Here is a 23,496-nt window from a genome sequence, read left to right as displayed (position 1 = left end):
TGCTCTCTTATATAATTCTTTAATTCACAGAAAATTATGCACCTCCTCCATTCCTTCTCTGTCATTTCTTCTGCTGTTTTGACTATGGATTCTAATAATAAAGCATCTTTGTTTAGGGCACATTCTTCCCTTGGTTCTTCATGTTGTTCATGCATCTTCCCTTCTAGCTCTGTGTTTTCAAGGAGTTACAGTTTTTACCCTGGAGGCTTATAGTTTCCCTGCGGGATTCCAATACCTCTACCTTTAACGGGGAGATCAGTATACACAGAATCCAATACAAACAATATGAAGACTTAAAACAAATTGCTTCTATTAAGGTGTTTATGGCTTTTTCACAATATACACAAAAGGCGAGTTCAATCATTATCCACAATATAAATAGTAGGTTTGAAAAAGGGTCTGCAGTTTCTAGTGTGGACAAAGGGAGAACCACAAGTAGGGTGTAGGATGAGTTGTTGAGGGAGTAAGAGTTAAGGATATAGAGTTATTAGGTCTTAGGAAGAGTTAAAGAGGAATGAAATGTTGGATAGTATCAGGAGAAAAGAGAGAAAGTGATTTTGGGGAAATATGTAAGTGGGAAGACAGTAGCAAAAACAAAAAAAATCAAAATTAAAAAATACAAAATGTAAAAATAGTAGATAAAAGTATATACAACACAACTCTAATATACTATTCAGACCTCCCAGACATCAGTAGCCTAATCCTTGAGAAGTTTTTGGTTTTACAAATGTTGGGAATATGAGGGCGGAAGAAGAGGGAGAGAGAAAGGAGAAAAAGAATCTCAAAGATATAAGGATTGGTTTTCCTTCAAGTGCTGTATCTTTCCTGCTTCTTTTCTCACCGTCTTGTTGGGTTGTCTGTTGTTTGCTGGTGTCTCCACCCTCAGGTTGGTAAAGGTTGTTACAGTGGGAGGGTTGGTCTTGGGGGTAAGTTCTTGGAATTGGGGTGTAGCCCTTACCAGTTCCCATGGGAGACTGCACCCCAAGGATCTCATCTGGGGCCCACCTGCAGACCTTACAATTCCTGGTCTCTGATTTAGGCTCTGAACTCTGGGAAGTAGAAAGGGAGGGGTACTTAAGACAGTCAGAAACCCCCTCTTTCCAGAAGTCTTGTGGGATGTGCCCTGAACACCTGTTGTGGAGAGCCATTGAGCAGATCAGGACAAGGCTTTGGAAGCTATGGACTGGCCATGTGGCCGAAAGCACTGTGAGGGGGTAGCAACTGCTGGGGAGGGGGTGGATTTGGGGACTCTAGGTACCTTGATATTGCTTCTGGGCCCCAGCCTCTGTCCCAAGCTGAGAGTTGCCCTAACTCAAGATGATGACCAAGATGTTCCAAGTTGGAGGTGGCTGCTTTCAGAGATGGGGTGTTGGTTGTGTCGAGCTGGGTGATGGCATTCAGTGACATGTTAAGATCCAGCTCTGTGGAATGCAGTGTTGTGGCTGGCAGTTGTCTCTAGACCCTGTCCAGTGTCCCCAGGTGCAGGCTACCATGGTTGCAGTGTCCCAAGATGGAGGGACACTGGGGGAGCCCCATGTTGGTAATGGGGGTCCACACAGGAATGGTGGCTGGGGATCCTGCAGGGCAGTGGCCACAAGGATTCCTGCATGGGTGGGCAGCTAGGAGTCCTGAGTGTGTGCTAAATCTGGTCCTGCTGGGGCACAGTGGCTGGAGGACCTGTGTGGGCTTTGTGGCTGGCATTCCTGCATGGGAGCAGCGGTCAGGGGTCCTCTAAGAACCCTCAGAAACAGTATTTCCACTACTTGAATCTTAGGTTACAGAGCAACACAGCATGCAGTCTCCCTCTAGCCCCAATCTTGGGTTTAATCCCTGTTTTCTGCAAAATTAAATTAACCAAGTGACCAAATGCTCATGCTAATCTGATAGCTGCTAAAGCTGGGTAGTTGTGAAAGTTGTGCAAATATTTTCCAAAATATGGTTGTAGGTTACTAGCTTATCTTTTTTGTAAAGAGAAAGACCTTGGGCACACAACTCCAACTTAAATATTAGTATTTCATGCTTCTTTCCTTAATTGCTGCTCATTTGAAATGTGAATATGATATTCTACCCTGAGGAAATAGCCCCTCTTTTGTCTAGGTGATGTTTCATAACTTATGCTGTAAGAAATATTCTGAAGCTAAGTGTGACAATTTTTAAAATTTGCAGTGAACAACCTGATTTAAACAAGGGGATATCTGATACTCATATAGATTTCCTGATAACACTTGTTTTAGTTTTGGAGATGGGTGGATTCTTTGCTGATTCTGTCTTCTAAATTGAGAATGGGAAATTCGTTGGCTGGTGTATCATTTCTTGGGCCTGGTAATGTGTTGTTTGCAGCAGATTGTGTTCTTGTTCTCTTGGTTTCTGACTTGCAGGGAATAGTTTTGCTGAGATTCTCACCAGTATCTTTGCCTTTGTCAAAGGGGTATTGCAATTCACTTGTGTTTCTTGCTGTCTCACTTTTGTAGTCTTTCAAAATGTGATATGAGATAGGAGTGTTTTTAAAGTGGATATTTTTAATGTAGGAGTTAAGTAAGTACTGTTAGAAGCAACAGATGAGCTCAGAACAGTAACAAAATTCTAGATCAATCAGTTGTTTGTGTGCATAAGAAAATAAATAGCAAACATAAAATTAAAGAGACAGTTCTAATGACCATGATATCAAAAGCAAAATACTTGAGAATTTTTTGAAAGATGTGAACACTTGAACATTTAACATGACTTGTTTAGAAAATATAACATCACTCCTAAGCCACTTCCTTATTTGTGAGGACTTTAACTTCATAGAAAGAAGACAGGAATTAAAAATTTCCCCCTATGTTCCTGAGGATAGGACCTAGGTGTTTTACCAGTGAGCTCTATCATCCCAGTTTTATTTTTCTTGGATATGGTCTTGCCAAGTTAGGCTAGACTCAAAGTTGTGAGAATTCATCTATTCCTCCAATATTCCCCCTCTCTACCCCGCTATGAGTCAGCCTCCTTATATCAGAGATAACATTCAGCATTTGTTTTTGTTTTTTTTTGGGGGGGGTTGGCTAACTTCACTTATCATTATCTTCTCCAACTCCATCCATTTACCAGCAAATGCCATGATTTTATTCTCTTTATAGCTGAGTAAAATTCCATAGTGTATATATGTGACATTTCTTTTATCCATTCATCCACTGAAGGGCGTCTAGGTTGGCTCCACAGTTTAGCTATTGTGAATTGTACTGCTATAAACATTGATGTGGCTGTGTCCCTGTAGTGTGTTGTTTTTAAGTCCTTTGGGTATAGTCCAAGGAGAGGAATAGCTGGGTCAAAAGTTGGTTTCATTCCCAGATTTCCAAGGAATCTCCATACTGCTTTCCATATTGGCTGCATCAATTTGCAGTCCCACCAGCCTTTTTCCCACATCCTCGCCAACACTCATTGTTGTTTGTCTTCATAACAGCTGCCATTGTGACTGGAGTGAGATGATATCTTATGTAGTTTTGATTTGCATTTCTCTAATTGCTAGAGATGATGAAACTTTTTTCATATTTGTTGATTGGTTCTATATCCTTTTCTGAGAAGTGTCTGTTCTGGTCCTTGGCCCATTTTCTGATTGGGTTATTTGGGTTTTTTGAAGCTTAGCTTTTTGAGTTTTTTTATATACTTTCAAGATTAGTGCTCTATCTGATGAGTGGTAAAAATTTTCTCCCAGAATGTAGGCTCTCTGTTCATCTCACAGATTATTTCTTTTGCTGAGAAGAAAAATTTTAGTTGGATTCTATCACATTTATTGATTCTTGGTTTTAATTCTGGTGCTATAGGGTCTTATTAAGGAAGTTAGGGCCTAGTCATTCATGATGAAGTTTAGGGCCTGCTTTTTCTTCTATTAGATGCAGCGTCTGTGGTTTAATTCCTAGGTCCTTGATCCACTTTGAGTTGAGTTTTGTACATGGTGCAGTTGCTCTTTAAAAGTGCCAATGTTGACATAAGAAATTCTTTCTATGGAATGTTCATTTTTAATATCTTCTAAGTTTGCTCTTTTCCTTAGGATTTTCTTCCCTCTCTACTTTAATGAAATTTACTTTTTTCAAAGTATTGAGATGGATAATTTGCTAATAAATTCTTAGCCATTTAAGGGCTATTGTAAGTGTATTTTTCCTTATTATCCTCAGATTTCAATGCATCTCACTTATTTTACAAACTTATGGAGGTTTAACTGACACACATTAACCTGTACATATGTAAGGTCTATATTTTTATCTTTTGTCATATGTACACACTCGTCAAACCAACACCACAACCAACAAAATTATCACATTCACAACTAAAATTTGCTTCCTAATGTCTTTTTCTTCCCCACAACGTGTAGCTCTGGAGGCTGCTAGTGGAAGCCACCAGGAGGTAGGGAGGAGGAGGGAGAAGAGGAGGGAGGAAAGGCAGAGGGACACTGGGGACCAGAGTGGGGCTTAGATGGGGCAGGACAGAGGCACAGCAGTAGCATCTGAACAGGTGGAAACGAGAAGCCTGGGGTGAAGGACAAAGGTGACACCCTGGGGTAGACCCTGAGCCACAAGCAGATGAAGGGATGGCATCCTAGTGTTCTTCCCACCTCGCTTCCCAAGGGTGTCCCTTCCCAAGCCCATATTGGCTGTCACAACAACATCTTTTTTTGGCCAGGTGGGATCCACTTTATCTTCCCCCTCCCTTTCTTCCTCACCTGCATCCCACTAACTCCCCTCGCCATCCTTTGCAGTTTCTATTTCTTCATCAGCCCCCTCTTTTCCTCCTCTTCCACTTCTTTCTTTCAAATATATTTTTATTAGTTAATGATGGGCCTTTAATTTTATGTGGTGCTGAGAATGGAACCCAGTGCCTCACACGTACCAGACTTGTGACCTGCCTCTGAGCCCTGGCCCTTCTGTTCCACGTCTCTATTTTGCTCTTCCCAGCCTTATCCTTCACCTCTTATCAGCAGGTCCTTGGCACTAAGTGACCATGGCCTCATGGTCCTGTCTGAGCTGGGGCTGGGGCCATGCTTGGGCTGGTGTGAAAACTGGGTCCCTGTGTCTGGACAGAAGGGTCCTGCAGTGCAGAGTGTGGGGGCACTGGAGGACCTTTCCCAGTGGTGAAGGTGGCAGTGGTGGGGGCCAGTTGGAGCACCCTCATAGAACCCTTTCCCACCTCTCCTCTGTCTAGGGTAGAGTTGCTCTTTCATGGCACACACCTGAGTACAGAGCACCATACGATCTTCCAAGATGCTTTACCATTTACCTTTGCCACTGCAGGCTTGGCCATTCCAATCACTCAACGTCCCTGTGGCCATCAGTCTTATAGTTGTGTATGTGGGAGGTGGTGGTAGGTGTGATTTTTCCCCCTCCCTTCCTGGTGGATCTACAGTAGTCTCTGCTGCCTTGACTATTTGCTTCCTTGAAGAGTCCTGCTCGATACTCATGTTCATATATTTATTTGCCACCTGCATATTTTCTCCCTTGTGAAATCACTTTTGAAATTTCTCATCTGTGCTGGGCTCTGCTGGGATGTCTTTTTTCCCCAAAGAAATGTGAAGTACTTTGAATATTCTGCACTCTAGGCTCTTTACTAAAAATGTTTATGGAAAACTTCTCCCTTCCTAGATCTTCCTTTAAACATTGAGGTCCCCTGACTTAAAATGACCAAAGTAGAATCCACAGAGGTGAAGTCCTAGAAATATTCAGGGGGAAATTTTGGAAAAGAGAAAGTAACAAAATTAGATAAGAATGAATCCAAACCCCAGAGTGTTCAGTTGAGTACTGTGGCCCACGTGCCCTGTGATGAGGTGACCAGGGATGTACACTGTGGGTGAGGACAACACTAAGTGGTTTGACCCAAGGTTACAGCAACTGCAAAAGTGACCAGGTCTAGTCGAGATCATGGTCCCACCTGCTGTCTAACCATGGCTCCATTCTCAGCTCAACTTCTGCGTGTTCCTCTCACCTAGGAGCATTGTCAGGTTTTGAGATCTCTAAGTCCTCCACTAAGTATTGGGTGGCACTGTCCCAGTCAGGTGTCTCCCCATCTCACCGTGTTGGGGATCTGTCTCTGCCATTCTGAGTTTGCAGACCAGGGTGCTGTGATTTTCTTTTCCCTGGGCTTACAGCTGCATTTTCTGACTTTTGGGCAAATATTGTGAGCAAGGACAAGCTCACTGGAGACCTTCCCTCTCCTGTTCCTGAGGGACTAAGCTGTGTTTTGACTGAGGGTGGCCATCAGTGGACCTTTGTGTTATATATAAGTTGGGCTTTTCCATCATCTCACTTTAGAAAGCTACGTCAAAATAAGGAGATTCCAGTGGTTACTAGAAACTGAGATAGTTTCTTTTTGCATACTCTTGAAGGAGGGTGACTCTGTTTACAGTGTTAACATTTCATTGTTAGGATACTTAAAACATTCAAGTTATAAAATGAATTGCTATTACTTTTATGTGATAGTAACGTTTGTGATGTTTCTTTCAAAAGCAATACAAAAATGTGTTTTCTGCAATTTATTTCTTCTAATTTGTTATACATGGGCAGAATGCACTCCAATGAATACTACACCTATAGAGCACAAGTTTTCATTTCTGTGGTTATACACAAAATAGTCACACCATGCATTTCTTCATACATGTACTTGGGGTAATGTTGTCTGTCTCATTCCACCAGCTTCTTTACCTCCATGCTCCTTCCATTTTTCCTCCCTCCCCTTTGCCCTACCTAGAGTCCCTCAATTTTCCCATGCTCCCCCCTCCCCATTATGAACCAACCTCCACATACCAGAAATCATTTAGCCTTTGATTTGGGGGGATTGGCTAACTTCACTTAGCATGATATTCTCCAACTCCATCCATTTATTAGAAAATGCCATGATTTTATTCTCTTTCAATGCTAGTATTGCATTGTGTATATATAACAGTTTTTTAACCAATTCATCTGATGAAGGGCATCTAGGTTGGCTCCACAGTTTAGCTGTTGTGAATTGTGCTGCTATAAACATTGATGTGGCTGTGTCCCTGTAGTATGCTGTTTTTAGATCCTTTGGGTATAGTCTGAGGAGATGGACAGCTGGGTCACATGGTGGTTCCATTCCGAGATTTCCAAGGACTCTCCATACTGCTTTCCATATTGGCTGCACCAGTTTGCAGTCCCACCAGCAGTGTATGAGTGTACATTTTCCCCACATCCTCGCCAACACTTGCTGTTGTTTTTCTTCATAGTTGCCATTATGACTGGACTGAGATGAAATCTTAGTTTTGATTTGCATTTCTCTAATTGATATGTTGAACTTTTAAAAAATATTTGTTGCTCAATTGTATATTATACTCTGTTTTTTTTTTTTGTTGTTGTTGTTGTTGTTTTTTTGGTTTTTTGTTTTTTGGTGTTGAGTTCTTCATATACCCGAGAGATGAGTGCTGTATCTGACCTGTGTGTGGTAAGAATTTGCTCCCAGGATGTAGGCTGTCTCTTCACCTCACTGATTGTTTCTTTTACTGAGAAGCTGTTCAGTTTGAATCCATCCACTTATTAATTCTTGGTTTTAATTCTTATGCTATAGGTGTCTTAATAAGGGGCCTAATCCAACATGATGAATATTTGGACTTACTTTTCTTCTCTTAGGTACAGGGCTCTGGTTTAATTCCTAGGTCCTTGATCCACTTGATTTTGAGTTTTGAGTGCTTGGTGAGAGATGGGGACTTAATTTTATTTTGCTGCATATGGATTTCCAGTTTTCCGAGCATCATTTGTTGAAGAGGCTATCTTTTCTCCAATGCATGTTTTTGGTACCTTTGTCTACTATGAGATAACTGTATTTATGTGGTTAGTCTCTGTTTCAGTGCCAATACCATGCTGTTTCTGTTACTGTGGCTGTGTAGTATGGCTTAAGGTCTGGTATAATGATGTCCCCTGCTTTACTTTTCTGCTAAGGACTGTTTTAGCTATTCCGGGTCTCTTTATTTTCCTGGGATTAATTACATCATTGCCTTTTCTATTTCCATGAGGAATGCTATTGAGATTTTGATTGGAATTGCATTAAATCTGAATAGTGATTTTAGAAGTATGGTCATTTTGATAATATTCTGCCTATCCAAGTGCAAGATCGATCTTTCTATCTTGTAAAGTCATCTTTAATTTCTTTAGTGTTCTGTAGTTTTAATTGAGAGGGCTTTCACCTCTTTCATTAAGTTGATTCCCAAGTTTGTTTTGTTCTGTTTTAGTTTATTGTGAATGAGGTAGTTTTTTCTAGTTTCCCTTTCAGAAGATTTGCCACTGATGTACAGATTGCCTTTGATTTATGGGTGTTGATTTTGTAATCTAATACTTTGATGAATTCATTTATTAGTTTTAGTAGTTTTCTGGTGGAATTTTTTGGATCTTCTAGGTATAGAATCATGTCATCAGCAAATAGTGATAGTTTGAGTTCTTCTTTTACTATGGTTATTCCTTTAATGTCTTTCATCTGTCTAATTGCTCTGGCCAGTGTTTCAAGACCTATGTTGAATAGAAGTGGGAAAAGGGCATCTCTGTCTTGTTCCAGAATTTAGAGGGGATACCTTCAAATTTTTTCCATCTAGAATGATATTGGCTTGAGCTTAGCATAGATACCCTTTATGATGTTGAGATATGTTTCTGTTATCCCTAGTTTTTCTAGTGTTTTGAACATGTAAAGGTGCTGTATTTTGTCGAATGCTTTTTCTGCATCCATTGAGGTCATTATGATTCTTATCATTAAGTCTATTGATGTGATGAATTAACTTTATTGATTTCTGAATGTTGAACAAACCTTGCATCCCTGGGATGAGCCACACTTGATTGTGGTGCACTATCTTTTTGATATGTTTTTGTATTCGATTTGCCAGAATTTTATTCAGAATTTTTGCATCTATGTTCATTAGAGAGATTGGTCTGAAGTTTCCTTTTTTTCTGTCTTTGCGTGGTTTTAGAATCAGGGTGACTTTGGCCTCATAGAATGAGTTTGTAAGTGTTCTCTCTCTTTATATTTCATGGAATAATTTCACAAGTGTTGGTGTTAGTTCTCTTTAAAGGTCTTGTGTTTATTTAGTCCTGGGCTTTTTTTGGTTGGTTGGGTTTTGATGGTGTCTTCTATTTCATTGCTTGAAAATGATCCGTTTAACTTATATATATCATCCTGACTCAAGTTTGGCTAAATCATGTTTCTAGACATTTGTTGATGTCTTCAATATTTTCTGTTTTATTGGAGTACAAATTTCCAAAATAATTTCTAATTATCTTCTGTATTTCTGTAGTGTTCATGGTGATATTTAATTTTTCATCATGGATTTTAGTAATTGGAGTTTTTTCTCTCCTTCTCTACATTGGCATGGATAAGGGTTTATCCAATGTATTTATTTTTTCAAAGAGCCGACTTTTCATTTTGTCAAGTTTTTAATTGATTCTTTTGTTTTAATTTCATTGATTTCAGCTCTGAATTTAATTATTTCCTGTCTTCTGCTTTTGGCGTTGATTTGTTCTTTGTCTAGGGCTTTGAGATGTAATGTTAGGCGGTCACGCTGAGCCAGCGCCCGGGCCTGGGAACGGGCCGCAGCCGCCTCCGCCTGCCTCTTCTCGACCATGGATCCCCGCAAAGTGAGCGAGCTTCGGGCCTTCGTGAAAATGTGTAAGCAGGATCCGAGCGTCCTGCACACCGAGGAGATGCGCTTCCTGAGAGAGTGGGTGGAGAGCATGGGGGGTAAAGTACCACCTGCTACTCATAAACCTAAATCAGAAGAAAATACCAAGGAAGAAAAAACAGATAGCAAGAAGTCAGAAGAAAACATTAAGAGAGATGAGCCATCAAGTGAGGAAAGTGATCTAGAAATTGATAATGAAGGTGTGATTGAACCAGACACTGATGCTCCTCAAGAAATGGGAGATGAAAATGCGGAGATAACCGAGGAGATGATGGATCAAGCAAATGAAAAGAAAGGGGCTGCCATTGAAGCCCTGAATGATGGTGAACTACAGAAAGCCATTGACTTGTTCACAGATGCTATCAAGTTAAATCCTCGCTTGGCCATTCTGTATGCCAAGAGAGCCAGTGTCTTCGTCAAATTACAGAAGCCAAATGCTGCCTTTCGAGACTGTGACAGAGCCATTGAAATAAATCCTGATTCAGCTCAGCCTTACAAGTGGCGAGGGAAAGCCCACAGACTTTTGGGCCACTGGGAAGAAGCAGCCCATGATCTTGCTCTTGTCTGTAAACTGGATTATGATGATGATGCTAGTGCAATGCTGAAAGAAGTTCAACCACGGGCCCAGAAAATTGCTGAACATCGGAGAAAATATGAGCGAAAACGTGAAGAGCGAGAGATCAAAGAAAGAATAGAAAGAGTTAAGAAGGCTCGAGAAGAACATGAGAGAGCCCAGAGGGAGGAAGAAGCCAGACGACAAGCAGGAGCTCAGTTTGGCTCTTTTCCAGGTGGCTTTCCTGGAGGAATGCCTGGTAATTTTCCTGGAGGAATGCCTGGAATGGGAGGGGGCATGCCTGGAATGGCAGGAATGCCTGGGCTCAATGAAATTCTTAGTGATCCAGAGGTTCTTGCAGCCATGCAGGATCCAGAAGTTATGGTGGCCTTCCAGGATGTGGCCCAGAACCCAGCAAATATGTCAAAATATCAAAGCAACCCAAAGGTTATGAATCTCATCAGTAAATTGTCAGCCAAATTTGGAGGTCAAGCGTAATGCCCACCTGACAAAACCCTTACTGAAGGAAAAGCAACCTAGATCACTTAATGGCTGTCGCAATAATACAAACCAGTGTACCTCTGACCTCATCAGGAGAGCTGGGGTGCTTTGAAGATAATCCCTACCCCTCTGCAGCAAATCCAGTTGAAGCATTTTACAATGATTTGCCATTAGGGTGTTCATTCAGATAATGTTTTCCTACTAGGAATTACAAACTTAAAACACTTTTTAAACCTTAAAAATATTTAAAACTCAAGGGGGTGTTACTTCCTACATTTTTATTTACTAATCATTTTGGATTTTTTCTTTGATATTGGGCAAAGCAGATACTAAGTATGGAAAATACATAGCTGTAATGTGAGTGAAATAAAGACTTACTAGTGGGAAGTAAATAAATCTCATTTACATAGATAAAAGTTTCAGTTGAATATATGGTTACTGAGACTGAGGCATTTTGATTTGTCATTTAAAAATATTTTTTAAATGATTAATTTCAATAAAACTATTGGGACCACCAGTATTTCACTCTAACCTGGGTAGGGACTGGAAGTACTTGGTAAGGCAGCAGCAGTCTTACTATTTTATATGACATGTGCCCTTATGCAGGTTGCATTTAAATCTTACACTGTGTTGAAGAGGTGATTTTTTTTTTTTTTGTTATGCTGCAATGGAGTTGGATTACTTAGCTCTGTTTTTGTTCACTATATCAAATAAATGTTTCATATTATTTCCACCGTGGGGAAATAAGGGAGTAGTTTTCTTTTTATATTCTATGTTTAAAATTTACCTTTTCGGGCTGGGGATGTGGCTCAAGCGGTAGCGCGCTCGCCTGGCATGCGTGCGGCCCGGGTTCGATCCTCAGCACCACATACCAACAAAGATGTTGTGTCCGCCGAGAACTAAAAAAAAAATAAATATTAAAAATTACAAAAAAAAATAAAAAAATATAAAATTTACCTTTTCTCATCAGAAAATGACCAACTATGTCTGCTTTCTGCTTCTTGTATTTCCCTCCTTCTTGAACTAAAGATAATCTTTTCTCACTAGCATCATCACTGCTAACATACCATAATTGTGCAAAGCATATTTAATGCTGGGATTAATTTAATATGTAATACATATCCTAGCTGTGGAATAATACCCATAAGAGCTGTAGTTCTTTCTTAGCCATGAGATTGCTTATTTAAATGTTATTAGACTTCCACTCTGGCAAAATCTTGTGATGTCAAAAACATTGGAAGGAAGGATTCCTTTTAGTGTTTGGTGTTCTATTTTGGAAGTACCTATTGATCTTTGTATTTTGAAGAGTATATGGTTTGAGTTATTGTTAACCATACATGGAATTAACTGCTTGATCTAACATGAATTATAAAATAGATGAGAGCCTGGTTATTCATTATGGAGTTCTTGGCACCATGAAGATTCATTATTGTATTCAGCTCTTCCTTAAATACTGCGACCATACCCCCACCTCTTTTTCCCTTTTGTCCCTGCAAAGATAAAGGAAATGATAAATTCCTTGGAGTACATTTATAAAGTAGTACATTTCTAATATTTATACAGGTTCTAACCCTTTACTGTACATGAGAAAACAGAACTGCATCTGTTACAAAAATGAGAAAAAGTCGTATGCTAATAGAGCATGCTTTTAAAACCCTTGGGAAAAAACACCATTTATACTTGGATTTGGGCTTGCTGGTGTTTTTTTGTTGTTGTTGTTGTTGTTCATGTATGTTCTCAAAATCTCATGTGTGCTATGCTTATCTCAAGAAGAACAGTTTCTTCTTGGATTCCTGATTTGATTGACTTAATTGTACATGACCTAACTATACTCGAATATTACGAATATAAATGGGTAAAAGTAAATTACTCTTCTGAAAATGTGTCCTGTGCTTTTAGACTTTAAGTTCCATAAATACAACAGATAGTCTTCATTTTCTTAGAGACCCAGTATCATTTCTAAAAATGAGAAATGTTCTTTTTTTCTGCTAATGATGCTGTAAGAAGGAAAAGAAAGTTTTCTGCTTAAAAATATATAGTTATTGGATATTTCTAGCTATCTTAAAAATAAAATATGGTTTCAAACTGGAAAAAAAAAAGAGATGTAATGTTAGGTCATTTATTTGTTGACCTTGTCTTCTTTTAAGGAATAAACTCCATGCAATGAACTTTCCTCTTAGTACTGCTTTCATAGTGTCCTAGAGATTTTGACATGTTGTATCACTCTTCTCATTCACCTCCAAGAATATTTCAATGTCCTCTTTGATGTCTGTTTTTTTTTTAAGAATTTTAATATTTATTTATTTATTTATTTTTAGTTATCGGCGGACACAACATCTTTGTATGTGGTGCTGAGGATTGAACCCAGGCAGCACGCATGCCAGGCGAGCGCGCTACTGCTTGAGCCACATCCCCAACCCCTCTTTGATGTCTTGATGTCTTAAACTCATTGTTCATTCAATAGCATATTGTTTAGTCTCCAGGTGTTGGAGTAGCTTCTATTTTTATCATTGATTTCTAATTTCTTTCCTTTATGATCTGATAAAATGTGTGGTAGTATCTCTGTTTTGTATTTGCTGAGTTGCCCTGCGGTATAGTATACAGTCTATTTTAGAGAAGGATCCATGTGCTGCTGAGAAGAAAGTCTATTCACTTGTTGAAGGATAAAATATTCTGTATGTGTCATTTAAGTCTAAGTTATTGATTGCATTACTGAGCTCTATAGTTTCTCTATTTAGCTTTTGTTTAGAAGATCTATGAGTGTAAAGGCAGTGTGTTAAAGTCACCAGAATTATTGTGTTGTGGTCTATTTGACTCTTGAAATTGTGAAGAGTTTGTTTGCTGAACATAGATGCTCCATTGTTTGGGGCATATATATTTATAATTGTTATGTTTTATTTGTGTATGGCTCCTTTGAGGAGTATGTAATATCCTTCTTATACCTTTTTATTAACTTTTCCTTCATGTTCACATTATTTGATATGAGGATGGAAACCCCTGCTTGTTTCTGCAGTCCATGTGTATGGTATGATTTTTCCCAACCTTTCACCTTCAGTCTGTGGATGTCTTTTTCTATGAGATGAGTCTCTTGGAGGCAGCATATTGTTGGGTCTTTTTTTCTTTCATCCAATCTGCCAGTCTTTTGATTGCTGAGTTTTAGAAATTAACATTCAGGGTTGTTATTGAGACATGATTTGTATTCCCAGTTGCTTTTGTTTATTTTTAGTTTTAACTTGTTTTCTGTTTGATAGGTTTTTCTTTTAGAATGTTACCTCCCTTTTCTGATTTTCATTGTTTTTCATTTCCTCCTCATGGAATATTTTGCCAAGGATGTGCTCTAGTGCAGACTTTCTAGCTGTAAATTCATTAAAATTTTGTGTATCGTGGAAGGTTTTTATTGTGTCATAAAAATAACATCTAAATCAAAATCTAAAGTTTAATTTAGCTGAATATGATTCTTAATTGGCATCCATTTTCTTATAGAGCTTGGTTTATATTGTTGCTGGATCTTATAGCTTTCAGGGTCTGGGTTGAGAAATCGGCAGAGATCCTAATTAGTTTCCCATATATATAATCTGATTCCTTTCTCTTATGGCTTTTAAATTTCTCTATTCTGAATGTTGGGCGTTTTCATTATAATGTGTCTTGGTGTGGATCTGTTGTGATTTTGTACATTTGGCATCCTGTAAGCCTCTTGTATTTGATTTTCCAAATCACTCTTCATGTTTGGAAATTTTTCTGATATCATTTCACTGAGTAGATTGTTTATTCCTTTGGTTTGTACCTCTATGCCTTCCTCTAGCCCAATAATTGTTAAATTTGGTCTTGTTACCCTTAATTCTTGAAACCTCTGCTCGTGGTTTCTTACCATCTTCACTGTGGTCAACTTTGTTTTTCAAGATTATATATTTTGACTTCATTGTCTGAGGTTCTGTTTTCCAAGTGATCTATTATGTTGGAGATACTTTCTAATGAATTTTTAATTTGGTTTTTTGTTTTCTTCATTTCAAGTATTTCTTTTTTTGTTGTTCAGAATCTCTCCTTATTGAAGGAATCTATTGCTTCCTGTATTTGCATATGTAGATCTTTATCAAAATAATGCTTTGCTACCTATATTTGCTGTCTTACATCATCCTTTAATTCAAAGCAAATTATACCCCTCCACTACTTCTCTATCATTTCTTCTGCTGTTGTGACCATGGATCCTAATAATGGAGCATCTTTGTTTGGGGCACACTCTTCCCTTAGTTTCTCATGTTGTTCATACATCTTCCCTGCTAGCTCTGGGTTTTCAAGGTGTTACAGTTTTTATCCTGTAGGCTTATAGTGTCCCCAATCGGTTCCAATACATCTCCTTTAAGTGGGAGATCAATATTCACAGATCCCAATACAAACAATATGCAGCCTTAAACCAAATAGCTGTTATTAAGGTGTTTGTGGTTTTGTCACAATATGCAGAAATCATTACCTACAATATAAACAGTAGGTTTGCAAAAGAGTTTGCAGTTTCTGGTGTGGACAAAAAGAGCCAGGGGTGGGGTGTAGGATGAGATGTTGAGGGTGTAGGAGGTGAGGATATAGAGTTATTAGGTCTTAGGAAGAGTGAAAGAGGAATGATGTTGCATACTAGCAAGAGAAGGGAGAAAGTGATTTGGGGGAGACATGTTAGTGGGAAGACAGTAGAGCAGACAAAAAAAAACATAAAAATAAAGAAATACAAAATGTAGAAATGGGAGATAAAAGAATATACAACACAACTGTAATATATGGTTCAGATTCAAGGGCCTAATCCATGAGAAGTTCTTGTTTTTTACAAATGTTGGGAATGTGAAGGGGAAAGGAGAGAGAGATAGAAAAGAGAAAAAGAATCTTGAAGATAAAAGGATTGTTTTGTTGGAATTCACTATCTTTCCTGCTTCTTATGTACCATAATATAAAGCAGTCTACTAGCTGCATGATGTCAGGAACATGCTTTTTAAAAGCCAATGCCAGAGGGCTGGGGATGTGGCTCTAGCGGAAGTGCACTCGCCTGGCATGTGTGCAACCCAGGTTCGATCCTCAGCACCACATACAAAGATGTTGTGTCTGCCGAAAACTAAAAAATAAATATTAAAATTCTAAAAAAATAAAATAAAATAAACATAAATAAAGTGTCCAGTCTCAGGTATATTAAAAAAAAAAAAGCCAATGCCAGAGACAGAGTTGGGGTTTGTCTGGTGTTTGCTGGTGTCTCCACACTCAGAATGGTGAAGTTTATTAGGGTGGGAGGGTTGGTTTTGGGGGTGGCGTTCTTGGGAGTGGGGTATAGCACTTGCCAGTCCCCATGGGAGACTGCACCCCAAGGTTCTGGTCTGGGGCCCACCTGGAGACCTCACAATTCCTGGCCTCTAATTTAGTCTCTGAACTGTGTCTCACGTACCCCTCCCTTTCTGCTTCCCAGTTAGAAACCTCTCTCCCCAGAGGTCTTGTGGGCTGTGATCTGGGGGCTGTGCACCTGTCGTGGAGAGCTGTGGTGCAGATGAGGACCAGGCTTTGCAAGCTATGGACCAGCCATGTGGCCACTGGCACTGTGCCAGGTTAGCGGCTCCTGGGGAAAGGAGGTATTTGGGGACTATAGGTACCTTGATATTGCTTATAGGCACCAGTCTGTGTCCCAAGCTTTGATTTGCCCTAACTAATGATGGTGACAAAGGTGTCCCAAGTTGGAAGTGGCTGCTCTCAGAGATGGGGGTGTCAGTTGTGTTGGGCTAGGTGGTGGCATTGGGGGACATGTTAAGATCCAGCTCTGTGGCATACAGTGTTGTGGCTGGCGGCTGTATCCAGACGCTGTCCGGTGTCCCTAGGTGCAGGCTACCACATGTAGGGGACTATGGCAGTGGCTGCAGTGTTCCAAGATGGAGGCAACTGGGGGATGCCGACGCTGGTAATGACATTCCACACAGGAGTGATTGGGGGGGTCCTGTGGGACAATGGCCACTAGGATTCCTGCATGGGTGAGCAGCTAGGAGTCCTGTGTGGGTGCTGATGCTGGTGGTCCTGCTTGGGCACGGTGGATGGAGGGCCTGTGTGGGCTTTGTGGCCAGCATTCCTGCATAGGAACAGTGGTCAGGGGTCCTCTAGGAACTCTCAGAGAAACAGTATTTCCACTGCTTGAATCTTAGGTCACAGAATGACAAAGCATGCAGTTTCCCTCTAGCCCACATCTTGGATTTCTCCCTGTTTTCTGCAATTTAAATTAACCATGTGACCAAATGAAAATCTTTTCCAAAATATGATTGAAGGCTACTATCTTATTAAAAAAAATAGCAAGACCTTGGGCAGACAACTCCATCCTGAAGTATTAGTATTTCCTGCTTTTTCTCCTTAATTGCAGCTCATCAGAGGAAATAGCCCCTCTTTTGTTTAATCTATGTCTCATAACTTATGCCATAAGAAATATTCTGAAGCTAAATATGACATTTTTAAAAATTTGCAGTAAAAAACACTGATTTAAACAAGGGGAAGTCTGATACTCATATAGATTTCCTGATGACACTTGTTTTAGTTTTGGAGATTGGTGGATTTCTTTCGTTTATCTGTTTAACTTGTGTATATCATCCTGACTCAGTTTGGATAAGTCCCATGATTCTAGACATTTGTTGATGTCTTCAATATTTTCTGTTTATTAGGGTACAAATTTTCAAAATGATTTCTAATTATCTTCTGTATTTCTGTAGTGTTCATGATGATATTTCCTTTTCATCATGGATTTTAGTAATTTGAAGTTTTTTTCTCCTTCTCTGCATTAGCATGGATAAGGGTTTATCAAATGCATTTATTTTTTCAAAGAGCCAACTTTTCATTTTGTAAATAAAAAAAATAATTGATTTTAAAAAAATAAATGACAGCAGAATGCATTACTATTCTTACTACACATGTACAGCACAATTTTTCATATCTCTCTATATAAAGTATATTGACACCAGTTCATATCTTCATACATGAACTTTGGATAATGATGCCTATTACATTCCAGCATTCCTGATAATCCCCTTCCCCTCCCACCCCTCTACCCTAACTAGAATTCATCTCTTCTTCCCATGCTCTCCCTCCCTACCCCACTGTAAGTCAGCCTCCTTATATTAGAGAAAACATTCTGCATTTGTTTTGGGAATTGGCTAACTTTCCTTAGCATTACCATCTTCAATGCCATCAAATGCCATCCCAGTTACCTGCAAATATCACATTTTATTCTCTTTTATTGCTGAGTAAAATTCCATTGTGTATAAATGCCACACTTTTTATCCATGAATCCACTGAAGGGCATCTAGGTTGGCTCCACAGTTTAACTATTATGAATTGTGCTCCTATAAACATTGATGTGGCTGTGTCTCTGTACTATGCTGTTTTTAAGACATTTGGGTATAGACCAAGGAGTGGAATAGGTGGGTCAAATGGTGATTCCATTCCCAGTCATTTTTAAATTGCTTCTTTTTTTCCAATTTCATTAATTTCAGCTCTGATTTTAATTATTTCCTGTTTTTTTTTTACTGCTTTTGATGTTGATTCTTTTTTCCCCTAGGGCTTTGTGATGTAATTTTAGGTCATTTATTTGTTGACTTTTTCTTTTTTTAACGAATGAACTCCATGCAATGAACTTTCCTTAGTCATGCCTTCATAGTGTCCCATAGATTTTGATATGTTGTATCTGTGTTTTCATTTACTTCTAAAAAATTTTTAATCTCCTGTTTGGTGTCTTCTGAAAATCCATTGTTCATTCAATGGCATATTATTTAATCTCCAGGTTTTGGAGTCGCTTCTATTTTTATCATTGATTTCTAATTTCATTTCATTATGATCTGATAGAATGCAGGGTAGTATCTGTACTTTTTTGTATTTGCTAAGTGTTGCTTTGTGGCATAATATGTGGTCAATTTTATAGAACAATCCATTTGTTGCTAAGAAAGTGTCTTTGCTTGTTGAAGAATGAAACATTGTGTGTGTGTGTGTGTATGTGTGTGTATATATATATATATATATAATATATATATTATATATATATTATATATATATATGTGTGTGTGTGTGTGTGTGTGTATTTAATCTAAGTATTGATTGTATTATTGTTCCATAGTTTCTTTTTTCCTTTTGTTTGGAACATCTATCCAGAGGTGAAAGAGATGTGTTAAAATCACCCAGAATTATTGTGTTGTGGTCTATTTGACTCTTGAACATAAGAGTTTATTTGCTCAACATTGATTCTCCATTGTTTCGGGTATGTATATTCATAATTGTTATGTCTTGTTGGTGTATGGTTCCCTTAAGCAGTATGAAGTGTCCTACTTTATTCCTTTTGATTAACTTTCACATGAAGTCCACCTTATTTGCTATAAGAATGGAAACCCCTGCTTGCTTCTGCAGTCCAGATGAGTGGTATTTTTTCCAACCTTTCATCTTCAGTCAAGGGTGTCTTTTTCTATGAGATGAGTCTTCAGAAGGCAGCATATTGTTGGGTCTTCTTTTTTTTCATTCAATCTGCCAGTCTATGTCTTTTGATTGCTGAGTTTTAGGGTTATTATTGAGACATGATTTGTATTCCCAGTTGTTTTTGTATATTTTTGGTAGTTAGCTTGACTTGGTTTCTCATTGATAGGTTTTTCCTTTAGAGTGATACCTCCTTTTTCTGATTTTCACTGTTTTCTCCTCATGGAATATTTTGTCAAGGGTGTTCAGTAGTGCAGGCTTTCTAGTTGTAAATTCTTTTAACTTTTGTGTATCATATAAGGATTTTATTTTGTCATAAAAATAACAGATTGAGGGGCTGGGGATGTGGCTCAAGCGGTAGCACGCTTGCCTGGCATGCGTGTGGCCCGGGTTCGATCCTCTTCATGTTTAAAATTTTTTCCTGTATGATTTCATTGAATAGATTGTCCATTTCTATGCCTTTCTCTATTCCAATAATTGTTAAATTTGGTCTTTTCATGTTATTCCACAATTCTTGAATCTTCTGCTGATGGTTTATTACCATCTTCACTATGGTTAACTTTATTTTCAGGATTAGATATTTTGTCTTAATTGTCTGAGGTTCAGTCTTCTAAGTGATCTATTCTATTGGAGATGCTTCCTATTGAGTTTTTAATTTGTTTTATTATTCATTTCAAGGATTTCTATTTGTTTTTTCCAGAACCTCTATCTTTTTATTGAAATAATCTTTTTGCTTCCTGTATTTGCTTATGTATCTCTTTGTCAAAATAATCCTTTGCTTGCCTGTATTTGCTCTCTTACATAATCTAAATTCAGAGAATATTTTAATTATGTACTTCCTCAACTCCTCCTCTATCATTTCTCCTTCTGTTCTGGCCATGGATTCCAATAATGTAGCATCTTTGTTTGGGGCACTTTCCTCCCTTGGTTTTTCATGTTGTTCATGTATCTTACCTTCTAGCCCTGTGTTTTCAAGGTGTTACAGTTTTTACCCTGGAGGCTTATAGTGTTCCTGCAGGGTTCCAATACCTCTCCTTTAAGGGGGAGAGCAATATACACAGGTCCCTATACAAATGATATGCAGCCTTAAACCAAATAGCTGCTATTAAGATGTTTATGGCTTTGTCATAATACACAGAAATAGTGAGTTCAATTATTATGTACAATATAAAGAGTAGGTTTGCAAAAGGGTCTGCAGTTTCTACTGGTGGACAAAGAGATCCAGGAATGGGGTAGGATGAAATGTTAATGAGATGGGAGGTTAGGATATAGAGTTATTAGATCTTGGGAAAAGTGAAAGAGGAATGAAAAGAAGTTGGATAGTAGTATGAGAAAAGAGAGGAAGTGATTTGGGGGAGATAAGTAGGAAGACAGTAGAGAGAATACAAAAAACAAACATAAAATTTAATAAATGAAAAATGTAGAAATAGGAGATAAAAGAATATACAACACAACTGTAATATACTATTCAGGCATCCCAGACCTCAGTAGGCTAACCTATGAAAAGTTCTTGGTTTTACAAACGTTGGGGATGTGAGGGCAGGAGAAGAGAGAGACAAAGGAGGGGAAAAATTATCAAAGGAAGATACATGATTGTTATTGTTGGAGTTCAGTATTTTTCCTGCATCTTTTCTCACCTACTAGTTTGGGTTGTCTGTTTGCTGGTGTCTCCATCCTCAGGATGGTGAAAGTTATTAGGGTGCGAGGGTTGGTCTTGGAGGTGGAGTTCCTGGAAGTGGTGTGTGGCACTTGCCAGTCCCCATGGGAGACTGTACCCTAAGGATCTCCTTTGGGGCCCAACTGGAGACCTCACAATTCCTGGCCTCTAGTTTAGTTTCTGAACTCTCACTCAGCCCTCCACTTCTACTTCCTAATCAGAAACCTCTCTCCCCAGAGGTTTTGTGGGTGTTCCCTGGGGCCTGGTTGTGGAGAGCTGTGGTGCAGATGAGGACCAAGCTCTGCAAACTATGGACCAGTCATGTGGCTGCAAGCAGTGTGTGGGTTAGTGGCTCCTGGGGAGAAAGGGGGATTTGGGGACTATAGGTACCTTGATATTGCTTCTAGGCCCCAGCCTATGTCCCAAACTGGGAGTTGCCCTAACTAAAGATGGCAACAAAGGTGTTTTCCAAGTTGGAGGCAACTGTTTTCAGGGACAGGGTGTTGTTTGTGTCTGACCTGGTGGTGACATTGGGTGGCATGTTCTGGGATCCAGCTCTGTGGCATGCAGTGTTGTGAGTGGCAGCTATCTCCAGACCCTGTCCAGTGTCCCCAGGTGCAGGCCACCACATGTAGGAGACTATGGAAGAGGTTGCAGTGTTCCAAGATGGAGGTAACTAGGGGTGTCCCACGTTGGTAATGGGGGTCCACACAGGAGAGGTAGCTGGGGACCCTGGGGGGGCAGTGACCACCAGTATTCCTGCATGGTGAGCAGCTAGGAGTCCTGTGTGGGTGCCAATGCTGGTGGTCCTGCTTTTGCACGGTGGCTGGAGGACCTGTGTCGGCTTTGTGTCCAGCATTCCTGCATGGGAGCAGCAGTCAGGGTCCTCTAAGAACTCTCAGAAATAGTATTTCCACTGCTTGAATCTTAATCTTGGGTCACACCTAATGCAGCTTCCCTCTAGCCCACATCTTGGATTCCTCCCTATTTTCTGCAATTTAAATTATCCATGTGACCAAATGCTCATGCTAATGTTACCATTGCTAAAGCAGGGTAGTTTTTGTCAAAGTTGTGCAAATCTTTTCCAAAATACAGTTGAAGGTTACCAACTTATTGTTTTTTTTTTTTAAAAAAAAAAAAACCCAAACAGCAAGACGTTGGGCAGACAAATCCAACATGAAGTATTACTATTTCATGCTTCTCTCCTGAATTGCAATTCATCAGAGATGTGAATGATATTCTACCTTGAGGACATAGCCCCTCTTTTGTTTAGGCTGTCTCATAACTTGTGCCATAAGAAATATTCTGAAGCTGTGACATTTAAAACAATTGCAGTGAAAAACCCTGATTTAAACATGGGGAATTCTGATAATCAAATAGATTTCCTGATAACACTTGTTTTAGTTTTGGAGATGGGTGGAATTCTTTCCTGATTCTCTCTTCTTCTAAATTGAGAAAAGGAAGTTTGCTGGCTGTTGTGTCTCTCGTCTCCTTGCCTTCTAATGTGTTTGTGGCAGACTATGGTCTTGTTGTCTTGGTTTCTGACTTGTAGGGAATAGTTTTGCGGATATTCTCACCAGTATCTGCCTTTGTCAAAGAGGTATTGCAACTTACTTGTGTTTCTTGCTTTCTCGAGTTTTTGGTTTTCAAAATAAGGTATGAGATAGAAGTGGTTTTAAATGGATATATTTAAGGTGGGAGTTCACTAATTACTGTTAGAAGCAACAGATAAGCTCAGAACAGTAACAGAATTCAAGATCAATCAGTTGTTTATGTGCATAAGAAAATAAATAACATAAAATTAAAGAGACAGTTTTAATGACCATAATATCAAAAGTGAAATGCTTGGGAGTTTTTCAAGAAATGTGAACACTTGAACATTTAACATGGCTTGTTTTCAGAAAATATAACATCATCCCTAAGCCACCTCCTTGTTTGTGAGGACTTTAACTTCATAGAAAGAAGACAGGAATTAAAAACTTCCCCCTGTGATGGTCCTGAGGATAGGACATAGGTGTGTTTTACCAGTGAGCTCTATCATCATCCCATTAATATTTTTCTTTGAGATATGGTCCTGTCAAGTTAGTGGGGCTAGACTCAAAGTTGTAACCCTCCAGACTCAGCTTCCCAAGCAGCTGGGGTTACATGCATGTGCCATCACAGCCCCTGGATGGGATTATAGTCTTTTTTTTTTGTTTTCTTTAGTTGTAGTGGACAGATTACCTTTAGTTTATATATTTATTTTTATGTGGTGCTGAGGATTGAACCCAGTGCCTCACACATGCTAGGCAGGTGTTCTACCACTGAGCTCCCTCCCCCAGGGGTTACATTCCTGACTTTCATATTACAGGTTGGCTCAGGATAATATCTAGGTTTGCAAACATGTATAATGTCACATTTTTGTGAGTAGAAGGTAGAGGCCACAATGAGAGAAAATTTCTATCCTTATCCTTAGAAGTGGAACATCAAATGTGGGTTCACCTGCAACTTAGAATTTGAAGATTTCCCAGATATTAAAAAAATATAAGCAAAAGAGACATGAGGTCAAGGCTCTGAAGAAGGGGGCACTAGGTATTTAAAATTGTGAGGCAGCAGACTGAGAAAATCAATGCTAAGCTACCTGGGTATGGGGAACAGTTTCCCTCACATTTAACTGTAGGATCACAGAACATATATATGAAA

The 23,496-nt window shown here is 39.2% G+C and overlaps 1 protein-coding gene and 1 pseudogene across 1 annotated transcript in view; one reads left to right on the top strand and one right to left on the bottom strand.

The window, feature by feature from the left end:
• LOC144251498 (uncharacterized) overlaps window positions 1–23,496 on the bottom strand; it is a gene marked incomplete at its 5' end in the record, with an annotated part of 302,179 nt that overhangs the window by 226,615 nt on the left and 52,068 nt on the right. The window lies entirely within an intron of this gene.
• Window positions 9,518–10,951, top strand: LOC144251500 (hsc70-interacting protein pseudogene; annotated as a pseudogene).

The sequence above is a fragment of the Urocitellus parryii genome, assembly GCF_045843805.1.
Source record: "Urocitellus parryii isolate mUroPar1 chromosome 16 unlocalized genomic scaffold, mUroPar1.hap1 SUPER_16_unloc_1, whole genome shotgun sequence".
NCBI classification, from domain to species: Eukaryota; Metazoa; Chordata; class Mammalia; order Rodentia; family Sciuridae; genus Urocitellus; species Urocitellus parryii.
This window is presented reverse-complemented; position numbering and strand designations above follow the sequence as displayed.